This window comes from Rutidosis leptorrhynchoides, chromosome 8 (assembly GCF_046630445.1).
Source record: "Rutidosis leptorrhynchoides isolate AG116_Rl617_1_P2 chromosome 8, CSIRO_AGI_Rlap_v1, whole genome shotgun sequence".
NCBI classification, from domain to species: domain Eukaryota; kingdom Viridiplantae; phylum Streptophyta; class Magnoliopsida; order Asterales; family Asteraceae; genus Rutidosis; species Rutidosis leptorrhynchoides.
In genome coordinates, this window is record NC_092340.1 from 44,593,487 (window position 1) to 44,608,273 (window position 14,787).

A 14,787-nucleotide genomic window follows, 5' to 3' on the forward strand; every position below is an offset into this window, starting at 1 on the left:
TTATTCCGTCGCCATTGAACTTTGTAGGTCCTAACCTCTTTATGTCTCAACCGTTTGTCCTTTTCATCAAGTATTGCAATTGGCTCTTCAACATACTCCAACTTATTGTTTAGCTCAATTTCATCTAAAGGCATCCATGAAGAATCATCCGCAAGGCACTTACGGAGGTGAGAAACATGAAACGTGTTATGGATCCCCGCAAGCTCTTCGGGCAATTCCAATCGATATGCAACTTCACCAACACGAGCTAAAACTTTAAACGGTCCAATAAACCGAGGACCTAACTTTCCCCGTTTTCGAAATCGAATAATACCCTTCCATGGCGAAACCTTAAGCATAACCATGTCGCCCTCTTGGAATTCGATCGTTCGTCTACGTTTATCGGCATACGACTTTTGCCTATCTTGAGCCTTCTTCAAATGCTCCCGAATAATATCAATCTTGTTATTCGTCTCTAAAACCAAATCGGTACTTCCGATTTCTCTTTGACCCACTTCTCCCCAACAAATGGGAGTTCGACACCTTCGGCCATAAAGCATCTCGTAAGGTGGCATCCCGATACTAGTATGAAAACTATTATTGTATGAGAATTCCACCAAAGGTAAATGCTCATCCCAACTACCACCAAAATCAATGATGCACGCCCGTAGCATATCTTCCAAAGTTTGATTCGTACGCTCGGTTTGACCGTCCGTTTGAGGATGATACGCCGTGCTCAACTTTAATTGTGTACCCATATCTTCATGAAACTTTTCCCAAAATCGAGATGTAAAACGGGTATCTCGATCCGAAATAATAGATATAGGAACGCCATGCCGCGAGACCACTTCCTTGATAAACAACTTAGCCAAGGCCTCCGACGATATTGCTTCTTTAATGGGAAGAAACAAGGCACTTTTCGTCAACCGGTCCACGATCACCCAAATCGAATCATATTGAGTTCTCGCCGTCTTAGGTAACTTAGTGATAAAATCCATGGTAATGTGCTCCCATTTCCACTTCGGGATTTCTAACGGTTGCAACTTACCATACGGCTTTTGATGCTCGGCTTTAACTTGCAAACAAGTAACACATCGTTCGACGTATTTTACAACATCGCGTTTCATGCCCGGCCACCAATAATCTTTCTTCAAGTCATGATACATTTTCGTCGCGCCCGGATGAATGGAATATTTCGACTTATGTGCTTCATCGAGTAGCACCCGTCGGTAATCACCCGTCTTAGGCACCCACACCCTTCCTTGAAAGGACAACAAACCCCGCGGACCCATAGTAATAAACTCCGATTGGCCCACAATTCGTTCCGTGTGCTTATCGTGAACATAAGCCTCTATTTGGTCTTCACCCATCTTTTCAAGAAAGTCGTTAGTGATAATCAAACGTAACGATGTTATACGTATCGCCGGATGTTGAGTCTTTCGACTTAACGCATCCGCGACCACATTCGCCTTACCCGGATGGTAAAGTATCTCACAATCATAATCTTTCACCACATCCATCCATCTACGTTGACGATAATTCAAATCCCTTTGAGTAAAAAGGTGTTTCAAATTCTTATGATCCGAATATATCGTACACTTGACACCATACAAGTAGTGGCGCCAAATTTTCAACGCATGCACAACCGCTGCCATTTCAAGATCATGAGTCGGGTACCTCGTTTCGTGTTCCTTTAATTGCCGAGAGGCATAAGCAATGACTTTACCCCTTTGCATAAGAACGCACCCGAGCCCATTTAAGGAAGCATCACAATAAACCACCATGTCTTCGACGCCTTCCGGTAACACTAACACCGGAGCTTGACACAACTTCTCTTTCAATAATTGAAAAGCAATTTCTTGCTCGTTTTCCCAATTGAACTTAGCACTCTTCCTCGTCAACTTTGTTAATGGAGAAGCAATCTTAGAAAAGTCTTGGATAAACCGACGATAATAACCGGCCAATCCGAGAAAACTTCGGATCTCCGTGGGCGTAGTCGGTCGTCCCCAACTCTTTACCGTCTCAATCTTCCCCGGATCCACTTGGATACCGCTTTCGTTCACAATGTGACCAAGGAATTGAACTTCCCTTAGCCAAAATTCACATTTAGAGAACTTTGCATACAACTTCTCTTTTCTTAGCATCTTCAAAACTTCACGCAAGTGACGTTCATGTTCGTGCATACTTTTCGAGTAGACTAGTATGTCGTCAATGAACACAATAACCGACTTGTCCAACATAGGTTGGCACACCCGGTTCATAAGATCCATGAATGCCGCCGGTGCATTCGTAAGACTGAAGGGCATAACTACAAATTCATAATGCCCGTAACGCGTTCGGAAAGCCGTTTTCTCAATATCTTCCTCACGGACCCGCATTTGGTGATAGCCGGACCGTAGGTCGATCTTAGAGAAATACGTTGCGCCTTGAAGTTGATCAAACAAGATCCTAGGTAGTGGATAACGATTCTTGATCGTCACTTTATTCAACTCACGGTAATCAATGCACATACGCATACTACCGTCTTTCTTCTTCACAAATAAGACCGGAGCGCCCCATGGCGAAGCACTCGGTCGGATAAAACCCTTCTCGAGCAATTCTTGAATTTGATTCAATAACTCTTGCATCTCCGTTGGTGCTAAACGATAAGGAGTTTTAGCAATGGGGGTAGCCCCCGGAACCAACTCGATGCGAAATTCGACTTGTCTTTCCGCCGGGACACCCGGTAACTCATCCGGAAAGACATCCTCAAACTCATTAACTACCGGAATTTCACGAATTGGTGGTGGCTCATTACGAGTGTCGACAACATGAGCAAGGAAAGCCATACCACCGGTAACAACGTGACGTCGTGCCCGAGCAAAAGTGCATATCGGCACCGATCTCCTTCGTTTGTCACCATGAATAATCATCTCTCCCCCACTTGGGGTCTTTACACGAATAAACTTGTCGTGGCATGCAATATCGGCTCTATAACGATCGAGCCAATCCATACCAACGACAACATCAAAATCACCCAAAGTCATCGGAATAAGATCAATTTCGAAACTTTCGGCGCCAAACACAACATTGCAATTTTTACACACATCAACCACTAGCGCCGTCTTGCCATCCGCTATTTCAACTTCTACCGGACGACTCAACTTTACTAGCGGTTTATTTAACTTAGGCACAAATCTTGGAGATACGAAAGACAAATTAGCACCACTATCAAAAAGTATCCGAGCCGGATTAGAATTAACCATGAAAGTACCTGAAACGACTTCATTGGATTGTTTAGCTTCTTCATTAGACATCAAGTAGTTACGACCCCTAGCCGTACCCGCTGCCTTCTCTATCCGTTTAGCATTATCATTACGCAACTCGGGACACTCGGGCTTCTTGTGTCCCTCCTTCCCACAATTGTAACAAGTGAATTTTGTAGTAGAAGATGGTTTGGTACAATCACGAGCCATATGCCCCCTTCGCCCACAATTATGACAAGTATAGGGGAAATCCCCCGAGGCACCTTTCTTCACACTCCCCACACTCTCGGTTGGGCCTTTCTTTGACTTCTTGCTTGAAAAATTTGAGTGACTCGAACCTTCATACTTTCTCTTCCTCAACACAATCGCTTCAAACCCTTTCGCCATATTAAACAACTCATCGAAGCTCTTCACCACGTTTACGCTAATCTTTTCTTGATAACTATCATTCAAGGTTCGATAGAAATCTTCTTTCAACATTTTATCATTCCCGACATACTCCGGGCAAAATTGCGTCTTGGACAAGAACACGGATTTGAGAGTGTTCAAGTCCATCGACCCTTGCCTCAAGGTACGTAGCTCGTCCTTAAGTCTTGTAAGATCGGCCGAAGTTCGGTACTCATCGAAGAACTCCGCTTTAAATTCCTCCCAAGTGAAGTCCATACATTGTTCTTCACCATAGAGTTGGATCTTAGCATCCCACCACAATTTCGCGTCACCCCTTAACATGCTACAACCATACCTAGTCTTCTTGTCGGGTGGACACTCACAAGTACGGAAGGCCCCCTCCATATCGGAGATGAATCGGGCACTCTTGAGTGGGTCCCGATCGCCCTTAAATGTAGGAGGTTGAGCATCCCTAAAGTTCTTGAAGAAAAAGTCACGCCTTCCCCCATTTTCTTCTTGAAGAGCAATCTTAATTTGCTCCTTAACCAAAGTGACGACTTGTTCGTCAATCGTCTCAAGAAACATCTTCTTAACATCTTCGCGAAACTCCGCCTTTTGGCGTTGAAAGATGGCCTCAACCTTGGCCGTGAACTCGGGGTCCTCGCTCGTGCCCCCAATATCGGTGTCGTGTCCGTTTCTCATCTTCATTCTATAAAACGGAAAAGATTAAACAACGAAACTAAAGACATGACACATATATACATATACACCATACCACTCCATCTCGCTCGACAATCGTCGTACATCGCTTGTTTGACACGATTTTGCACCCGTAGTAAGGGTAGCTAATCATTACTACGCGAGCTCGTCGCGTTAACTCGCTAGTACAACGTTCATTTCGCTCGATGATTGCTATACAACACAAACAATAACGCATGATTAGTTCATATAAACCTATGCGCTAACCAAGACCCGGTCCGACCCAAAGTCCTACAAGTCCGCACAATGCACACACAAAAGTCTAAGTCTAGGCGCCTATCTCAAGTCACCTAAATCCCTTAGACCATGCTCTGATACCACTTGTAACAACCCAAACCGTGACCGACCAAACACGACGAAATTTCAAACAAAAAAAAAAAATTTCTGGTGCAGGCCATCTGCGCGGCGCGCCAGGTGGCCGCGCGGCGCGCCAAACCACCTGGACAGCCCGCTGTCCCCGGAAGTCAATTTAACGAAAATGTTTGACTAGTTCTCGACATTTTTAGCCAAAACGCTTTTAACCATACATTCATATATGTAAAACTAGCACATAACTAAGGTATGAACAAGTTTTACAAGGTGGGGCCCACACGTGCCCAAAACGCCACTAAGTTTAAAATACAATGTTTAATACAAATTAGAGTTTTGACCACAAAAAGTTTAATTGCCAAACGACACAACGAGCATGGTGTTTGGGGTTAAACTACCCAAGTCTCGGTCAAACTCCAAGCCATAACCTAAAAGTGCTTCCTAATCGTCGAAGCGGGAAACTCAATCCAAGGTAATGCCCTTACCCTTATCCACACACGAACCTATAAAAAGGTAAACAACGAGAGGGTAAGCAAAGCTTAGTGAGCACAATAATTATACATACACATATATAATCTACTTACTCGCATCACTTACACAACATCATATCCGAGTTTAACAATTCATCAAGCATGCTACATTAATAAGCATATACCAATAAATCACAATCCCACAAGTAGCTAATAGTACAATAGCATACAATTCATAAATTAATACTTCCAATACATAATTCACATAACTTTGGTTAACCAATTCGAACACGGGAAGCGGTACTTACAAGACCGTCGGAGTTCATAACGTCCACTAGTGTTACTTACACACCGCGTAATCACTAGTCCCCGGGTGATGTCTTAAACACCGCGACTAACTCACCCTTACAACAATGTGGCGTCTTAAACACCGCGACGAATCCACACTTCATTCAATACGATGAGTGGTGTCTTAATCACCGCGACACTTCCACTCCCATGACAATGTGGTGTCTTAAACACCGCGACAATACCACAAGTCAATCATACCATGAGTAGTGTCTTAAACACCGCGACAATGCTACTCGTTACTTAGAATGTGGTGTCTTAAACACCGCGACAATACCACATTCGTGCAACACAAATAAATACATTATATACACATACGCATAATTATTCCACTCACCTTAAACCTTCGGTGATTATTAAACCAAGCTTGAATTCCAAGGTAACGTACCTATTTCACAAGCATATAATTAATCAATCAACTTGGCCTAATCTCATAACACACACCATCCTAGGTCATCTTGACCCATTTTGACACTTAACCCTAATTTGGGTCATTCTTACCAAAAACCCTAACTCTTGGCACTCAAGGCCTTCATACACTTTAAATCACTAGGTTTTAACACAAAACACTAACGTTAACCAATCTTGGTCCATTTTGACCCGTTTGACTCAATAAAAGTCAATACACCCATTTTGGGTCATTTATACCCAAATCACACCCATTTTCACTTCCTTAAGGTGTTCTAGCAAATTATTAGCCAATTAGGGTTTCATAACAACAATTAATACATTTAAAACCTTAGCTTACACACAATTGAGTCTACATGACCCAATTTACCCAAGAACCCCCAAATTTACCAACAAATGGGTTTTATGAGTAACACTAACTCAAACCCTAACCCATACACGAAATCAAAACAAGAATTGAAAGTTAAGGCATACCACAACTATCAAGATGTAGCAATTGACGAGATGAACAACTTTAGAACTTGGACTTTAGCAAGAAACCTTCTTCTTCTTCTCCAAAATGGGATCTCTCTCTCTAGAACTCACTTCTCTCTCTAGAATTGAATTAGGAAGATAAGGTTGGTGAAAAGGGGAGTAAATGAGCTCCCAAACAACTGAACCCAGCCTTAAAGTCGGCCTTGAAGTGAATTTCCCAAAATGCCCTTGATTTAAATTTAAATAAACAAGGGAGGCTGTCTGCACGATTTTGCGCGGCGCGCCATTAGGCCGCGCGGCGCGCAAATGGACAGAAACTGGTTCCTAGCTCCTTTTGAAATATAAAACCAATCCCACAACAAAGTTAACTTCTATACATTATATACAATAATTACACGGGTCTTACACTGACCACTTGGCGACCCTATTTTGTGAAGACCCGTCCTAATCCATCCGGACGAAGTCCATATCGATTATAAACGATTCACAACAGTTGATTACATCGCGAGGTACTTGACCTCTATATGATACATTTTACAAACATTGCATTCGTTTTTGAAAAGACAAACTTTCATTACATCCAAAGTTGACAGGCATGCATACCATTTCATAATATATCCAACTATAATTGACTTGATAATAATCTTGATGAACTCGACGACTCGAATGCAACGTCTTTTGAAATATGCCATGAATGACTCCAAGTAATATCTATAAAATGAGCAAATACACAGCGGAAGATTTCTTTCGTACCTGAGAATAAACATGCTTTAAAGTGTCAACCAAAAGGTTGGTGAGTTCATTAGTTTAACTTAAACAATCGTTTCCATCATTTTAATAGACCACAAGATTTCAGATTTCCATTTCTCATAAACATACGTCCCATGCATAGAGACAAAAATATCATTCATGTGGATTGAACACCTGGTAATCGACATTAACAATATGCATATATAAGAATATCCCCATCATTCTGGGATCCTCCTTCGGACATGATATAAATTTCGAAGTACTAAAACATCCGGTACTTTGGATGGGGCTTGTTGGGCCCGATAGATCTATCTTTAGGATTCACGTCAATTAGGGTGTCTGTTCCCTAATTCTTAGATTACCAGACTTAATAAAAAGGGGCATATTCGACTTCGATAATCCAACCATAGAATGTAGTTTCACGTACTTGTGTCAATTTCGTAAAACAGTTATAAAAGTTGCGCATGTATTCTCAGCCCAAAAATATAAAGGGTAAAAAGGCAAATGAAACTCACGATACTGTATTTTGTAGTAAAAATATATATGACGTCATTGAACAATGCAGGGTTAGCCTCGAATTCACGAACCTATATCAATTGTGTATATATTAATACGTATAATGTAAGTTACAAAATTTCATTTATTAATATGTATTATTTATATATTATAGTTTTGTAGAATTTATTCTAACGTTTATTTTAAAACGTATACTTATATTATATTTTAAGTTATATTTTATATATATATATATATATCGATTTTATGTATATATATCTATAATGATTTACGTTTATATAAATAGTGACATTAATATATTTATATACATATATTTGTGGTTAGTATTGTATTTATGAAATTTTATTAGTTTGTTATATGAATTATTAATACAATCCTAGTATATACCATAAGTATATATATAGTGTACAAAAGATTTATTTGTTAAAATAATAATTTAGATAATAATGATTTACTAATAATAATAATAATTTTATTAATAATGATAATACTAATAGCAAAAAAAATGAAAATGATAACTGTTAATGATACTAATAATAATAACTCTAAAATAATATTAATACTAATACCATACTTATGTTAATAATAAGGGTTCTAATATTTATAAAATGATAAATGATAATCATAATAATACTAGTGAATATTAATGATGATACTGATAAATATGATATTATTAATTGTAAATGTACTGATGATACTATTATTTATAAACCGGTACAAATTCTAATATTGATGATAATAATATATTTTTATTTCCTTCATAATAATAATAATGATAATCATAATCATAATCCTAATGATGATAAAATACTAAAATGATAAGTTTATTACTAATAACAATATTATTAATACCTATCATAATAATAATAGTAATGTCTATAATACTTTCAAATATGATAACAAGTATGATACTAATAATAACAATAACAATAACAATCAAAACAATCACACTAATAATAATAATACTAATAATAATTAATATATAATAACAATAATAAAATTAGAAAAGAAAACTACCTCACATGAAAAGAGTTTCAAAAAAAAAAGAAACTGCCGTCCTCTGGACTCGATCTCGTGACCACATGCTCACACGCAAACACTCTCGACCATCCCACCAACTCTGATTCTCTATACTAATATCGAATTTAAATTTTATATATAAACTGTTTTTCTTCTATTCCTCTTTTTCTCCACAAGTCTCATGGATTCAACAAAACATCAATAACCAAAAAAAAAACAAAATCGGGGTTCCCTTTAAAGCTTCAAAACATTACAGAAAAAAAAAATAATTTGGGTTCTAAAATAAAAAAAAATATACTAAAGGCCTACTGCAGCGTCGGTTTTTGGAACAAAAAAAATTTGATTTCGTAATAGATAACATTATAGATAATGTTTATAACACGAAATAGTTTTCTAAACATGTATAAAAACTACTGGAATCGTCAATTTGATCAGAAACATATACACTAAATTTGTCTCAAGAACAATTGTTGACTTTTTTTTAAACTAAATTTGACTTCAAAATTCAAGATCGATATAAAGATTTGAGAGTTGAGATTTTTGCAGATAGATTCAAAGAAAGATTTCTAACCTTTCTGCATTTTTAGATTTTGAAACTTTATTCGAAATTGAATTAAGAGAAAAAAAAATTGGAGCGTGCAGAGAAGAAGAAAGAAAAAAAAATATCGATGTGCTTTTTAATCCCATTGGATTTCCTTTTTATTTGATTTGCAATTATACATAATCATGTTGTAATAATAGAGATCGGTTGATAAAAATGGAGAAAATGTCAACACAGGTTCACGAGTTGGGAGAAGGAAAGAAAAAATAATAATAATAGAGATAAAGGATACAGAGGTCACGCGTATAATATAGATCCCTACTGTTTTTTTTAATTAATAATAATAATATATAATAACAATACTATTAATATCTAATAATATTAATAAAATTAATAATAATGATAAATATAATATTAATGATAATAATAATTGTAAAAATAATAATAATAATAATAATAATAATACCATACTAATTATGATAATATTAATATTTTATCGATAATAATAATATTAGTAATAATAATCTAATATATACATCCAAATCCAATTTCATCTTTATATGATATAAAGTGATATTATGAATACAAATATTGATATTTGACGATACAAATAACATTACTACAACAACTATATTTGTATTTAAATTTAATTTATTAATATCATCTATTATTATGTAATATTTAATAATTATGTAATATGTATTGTAACATATACTGAATATTATATATTTATGCATTTTAATATAAATATATTATAATATTTATTTACATACTAATTATATTATACTTATGTATGTAATTATGAAAAATATAAATGTTTTATATATGTAAGTATTATATATATTTATTAAAATAGTACATTATTTCATCATAGATATATTATAAATTTCTACATATACATAATATAATAATTATGTATAAAATCATATATATATATATAGTTATATTTATGTATATATGTATACTACCATATATATAAAATCATGTTTTAAATGTTGAGTAGATGATTAATTATGTATATTAAACAATTAACTACAAAGTATAACATTGTACATTTAATATTTTGATAACGTTGGTAAAATATGTTTGAATCATTTATATACAATATACTATATATATTCAAAATGAAAATCTTTAGTTATTAAATGTTATCTTTTATAATAACAAAATTACTTAATAGTTCATTAATACTAATATAATTAGTTTTATATATAATTATTTATATTTACATTCTTAGTTACAATTAAAGGTTCGTGAATCGTCGGAAATAGTTAAAGGTCAAATGTTATCATGAAATAGTTCAAACATAATGAGACTCGGTTTAATAGACTTTGCTTATCGAGTCGAATCATATAAGATTATGTTTAAATTTGGTCAGAAATTCCCGGGTCATCACAGTACCTACCCGTTAAAGAAATTTCGTCCCGGAATTTGAGTGAGGTCGTCATAGCTAACAATAAATATGTTTTCCTGACGAATATGAGTTGATAACTTGAGTTTTATCATCATTGAGTAATATGGATAAAAATAATTCGATTATTCGAAGAGTGCGAATGAAGCTATTCACAAAAGGATGAAATGAGAAACAAAGATTTGTTTTTAACTTTTGACGTAGTCAGGTTTGAATTTAGAAAATAAGGCGCGTCTTAACTTTTGACATTGCCTTGGTTGAATTCCGGAATTTAAGGGATTTAAAGAAAATCTTGAAGATCTATAAAATCTGATTCTTCGGGATTTATGGAAATTAAGATCTCTTTAATTAAATACGGTGATCTGCCCCGATTACTACGTCTGATATTTCCAGTATAAATTAAGCTCTTCCTTTCCATTATTCTCACCATTCTTATACTTTCTTTCTTAGTTCATACATCCAAAAGATTCTGAAAATGATTAATCCAGTTCTGATCCTTGTCCTCATCCTTACTATCGCAACAATCATTCTCCTTTTCCAACTTCCACCAGAGGAATCTGCTTTCTTCTACTTCGCCCTCGGGATTATAATGTTTTTAATTCTCCCGTGTCTTTATGTTGCGATAAACATTGATATACACGGTTTGTAATTTATGTGTTATTATCGGACTTTATATTCTCCCTTATATTTCAAAGCTCTATGCTTTTGTTTTCTCTTCTCGACTTCAAGTCAAGCGAATAATGGTCCAGAATTTATAGATATAGAGTTTCGAATGATTATAATGTTCTAAGCATGAAGGAACGTGATAGCACGATTTGATTTTCAAATTTATCAACATCACGGAAGATAGAACCATCAAGAATACATTTTCTTGATTTGTTACGGAGTTAAGTAGGATGAAAGAGTTATGTAACATGGCACATGATGATGTTATGATCTGTGAATCATCACGTTTCATTTAGAAACTCAGCATGACTTACTGTAATATATTCACGTTGATCAAGTGTCATTATATTATACTAACTCATGCATCAGTTCCCATCATTACTTCAATAACATTCATATTTTAAGCTTGAAAATTTACAGAATATAGAAACTAACAGTTTCTATATGATGTAATACTGATAGCACGAAAAGATTAATGATTTCAGATAAGAATAGTTATAAAAATATCTCCAGAAATATGGAGGATATTTATAATGAAAGGTACGATAATATCTCAGAATATCTAAGATCAGAGGATGATAGAAACTATTGTCTGCAAGGGTTTAGAGTAAGGAGCAAGTTATTCACTATAGACTTTAGCAGACATTGAATTATTTGAATTCTTTGAAGTCAAACTTATTCTTTGTGATTTATCCACGGCTTTCTTCATAGTTTCGCATAATCTGCTTTTCGGTACTATATTTTCTATTGAATGTTTCCAATATATTGATACACAGGAAGCACGAAGAGGTATATAATTTCGGACGAGAATATTTATGAAAATATCCTCAGAAATATCAAAGATATTGATGATGATATTTTGGAATTTCTAAGTTCGACGGTTGATGGAGAAAGATTTTCTGCAAGATTTTAACATGACTTCGGAGCAAGATATTCTCTAAAGATTTCAACGGATCCAGAATTACCTGAATCCTTTGAATATAGGATTTGGTCCTTGTATTTGTCCTTGGTCTCCTTCATGGGTAACTCAATCTGTTTTTCAATACCCAATTTTCTATCGAACGTTCCTAACACTCCTTTCTTTATCATCAAACTTTTGTCCGTTTAGACCATCTACCATTTTTCTGTTTCCTCTGCATTTAATGCTATGATATCTGAATCATCGGTTATTAATCCGAGGTGGTTTAAGGAGAATTGTGTTTTTAGATGATTAAACGCTGATGGTAATATGATGGAATATGAAAGGTTACCTGGTAACAATAAAAGAGCACGCGTATATATAAACGTTATAATAAGGTTGTTTCATACGAAAAGTCGAAGTTGACTTGTTGGAGCTGTGACAAAATTGGCTAATTTTGAAAAGGGATCGCAAAGTTGTTTTTGTTAATAAATGCCAAAGGATCTGACGCGGCTACGTGTTGAACTTTTACTCAATTGCCGAGAGTTTCTCAGGTGCATAACTATATGCATAAATCTTTCCTTCCGTAGATGAAGTGCGGTTGATTCATCCTATCGATTGAGGTGTTTTCAAGAATCATAAAAGGTTTGAACGCAGAATGTAATCGTGAAGATACAAATGAGGTTTAAGACGAAATCAAGTGGCAAACTTGAAGAATTGTTTAGTTTCATATGTTATATTCAATATTTTAATTCATTTTAATTGTCCAATGTTATTAGTCCACAGTCGATAGTCCACAGTTGACAGTGCAATCATTCATATATAGTTTAATATATAATATTTGAATTAATTAATACATATCGTGACCCGTGTACATGTCTCAGACTCGATCACAACTCAAAGTATATATATTATTATAGAATCAACCTCAACCCTGTATAGAGAACTCGATCATTACTGCATATAGAGTGTCTATGGTGATTCCAAATAATATATATAGATGTGTCGATATGATATGTCAAAACCTTGTATACGTGTCCCGATATTTAAAGTGCGTAAAATAAATAACATAAATTAAATGACGATAAATAAAGTGCGTAAAGTAAATAACAGAAATTAAATGACAATAAATAAAATTGCAAGAATATAAATTGCGATAAAATAAATTGCGATAAATAAATTGCGATAAATAAAATGTAATACGGAATTAACAGTTAGCTAGGAACAGTTAGCTAGGATTTTGTTAGCGTGGTTTCTTGATAAAATTTAATATTGTTAATTAGTCTGTTTGTAATCAATTTTTATTGTGTCCATTATTTCTTCATTATGTCACTTGTTGGATTCTGATAGGTCAAAATCCAAATATGAAATTGAATTTGAATGAAAATATTATTCTTTGGTGAACGGATAAGTATCCCGGTGGTTGTAAATAGGACAGTGAATAACTGTTGAATCAGATTCGAAGAATATACAGTGTAACTTATTAATGTGAAATTTAAATATTCCTCGGGTATTACCTACCCGTTAAAATATTTTTATTATTAACAGTTTGTACAAAAGAATTTTTAATTACAATCTTTATGAAAACATATATACATATATATTTTCTTCAGATGTAATCATGAATTTAATGAGTTAACATGATATTAAACTCATTTAGTTTTCAGTTGGAACTAGAATAAATAATCTCTAAAACATTAGAGATTACATAATCACCATGTCGAACGAAGATAACTGATGTAGAACATCATGTAGAATGATGATTATACTCGAGGTATAGATTGAGATGTTGAGGCATGTGATATTGAAATTTGGGTTGTTGGTGGTACTGTTGGTGCCGGTGATTTGGATGAAGCTGGTACGTTTTGCACCATATTTTCCAAGACTACAACTTATGCGCGAAGTTCGTTAACTTTTTCTATTACACCGGGATGATTGTCGGTTCGGACGAGCGGATGAATGAGGTTTAGAATCTGAGATAGTATATGATCGTGATGAGATACTTTGGAAATGAGAGAGAAAATGGTGTCTCGAACAGGTTCTCCGGTAAACGTTTTAGGTTCATTGTCAAGAGGTGAATTTGGTTAGTGGAAATGATCGCCTTCTTCGCGTTTCCATTGATTAAGTCGACTACGAACCCATCTCCATTTCATTCAGAATAGATGATGGCTAATTGATCGCTTCATTCTGGTTACTCTGCTTTTGGAGCTCGAGTGGAAATCCATATCGAAATAGCTGTCGGAATAACTATCGAAATAGCTATCGAAATCTGATGGACTCGAACTGGTTGAGGGATTCATCTCGTACGATCAGATGAAGGATTTTCGATAAGAAATAGATTATAGGATGTAGATTAGTACCCTGCAATACATAATTTACATATGCATATATAATACTAAAATCCCATAAGCTACGGAGGAATCTACGAAAGCTGTCAGGCAAAGGTAACAATAACAGATACGCTAAGATATGAATTTAACTATACACTGTCTATGCAATAAAGGCAGTAAGACGTGTCTTAGACTTTAAGGATGATAAGCAAATAATTTTTCGATACTAAATGATAAGCAAAACTTTTGACATGCAGACACGGTCGAAGTCCAGAC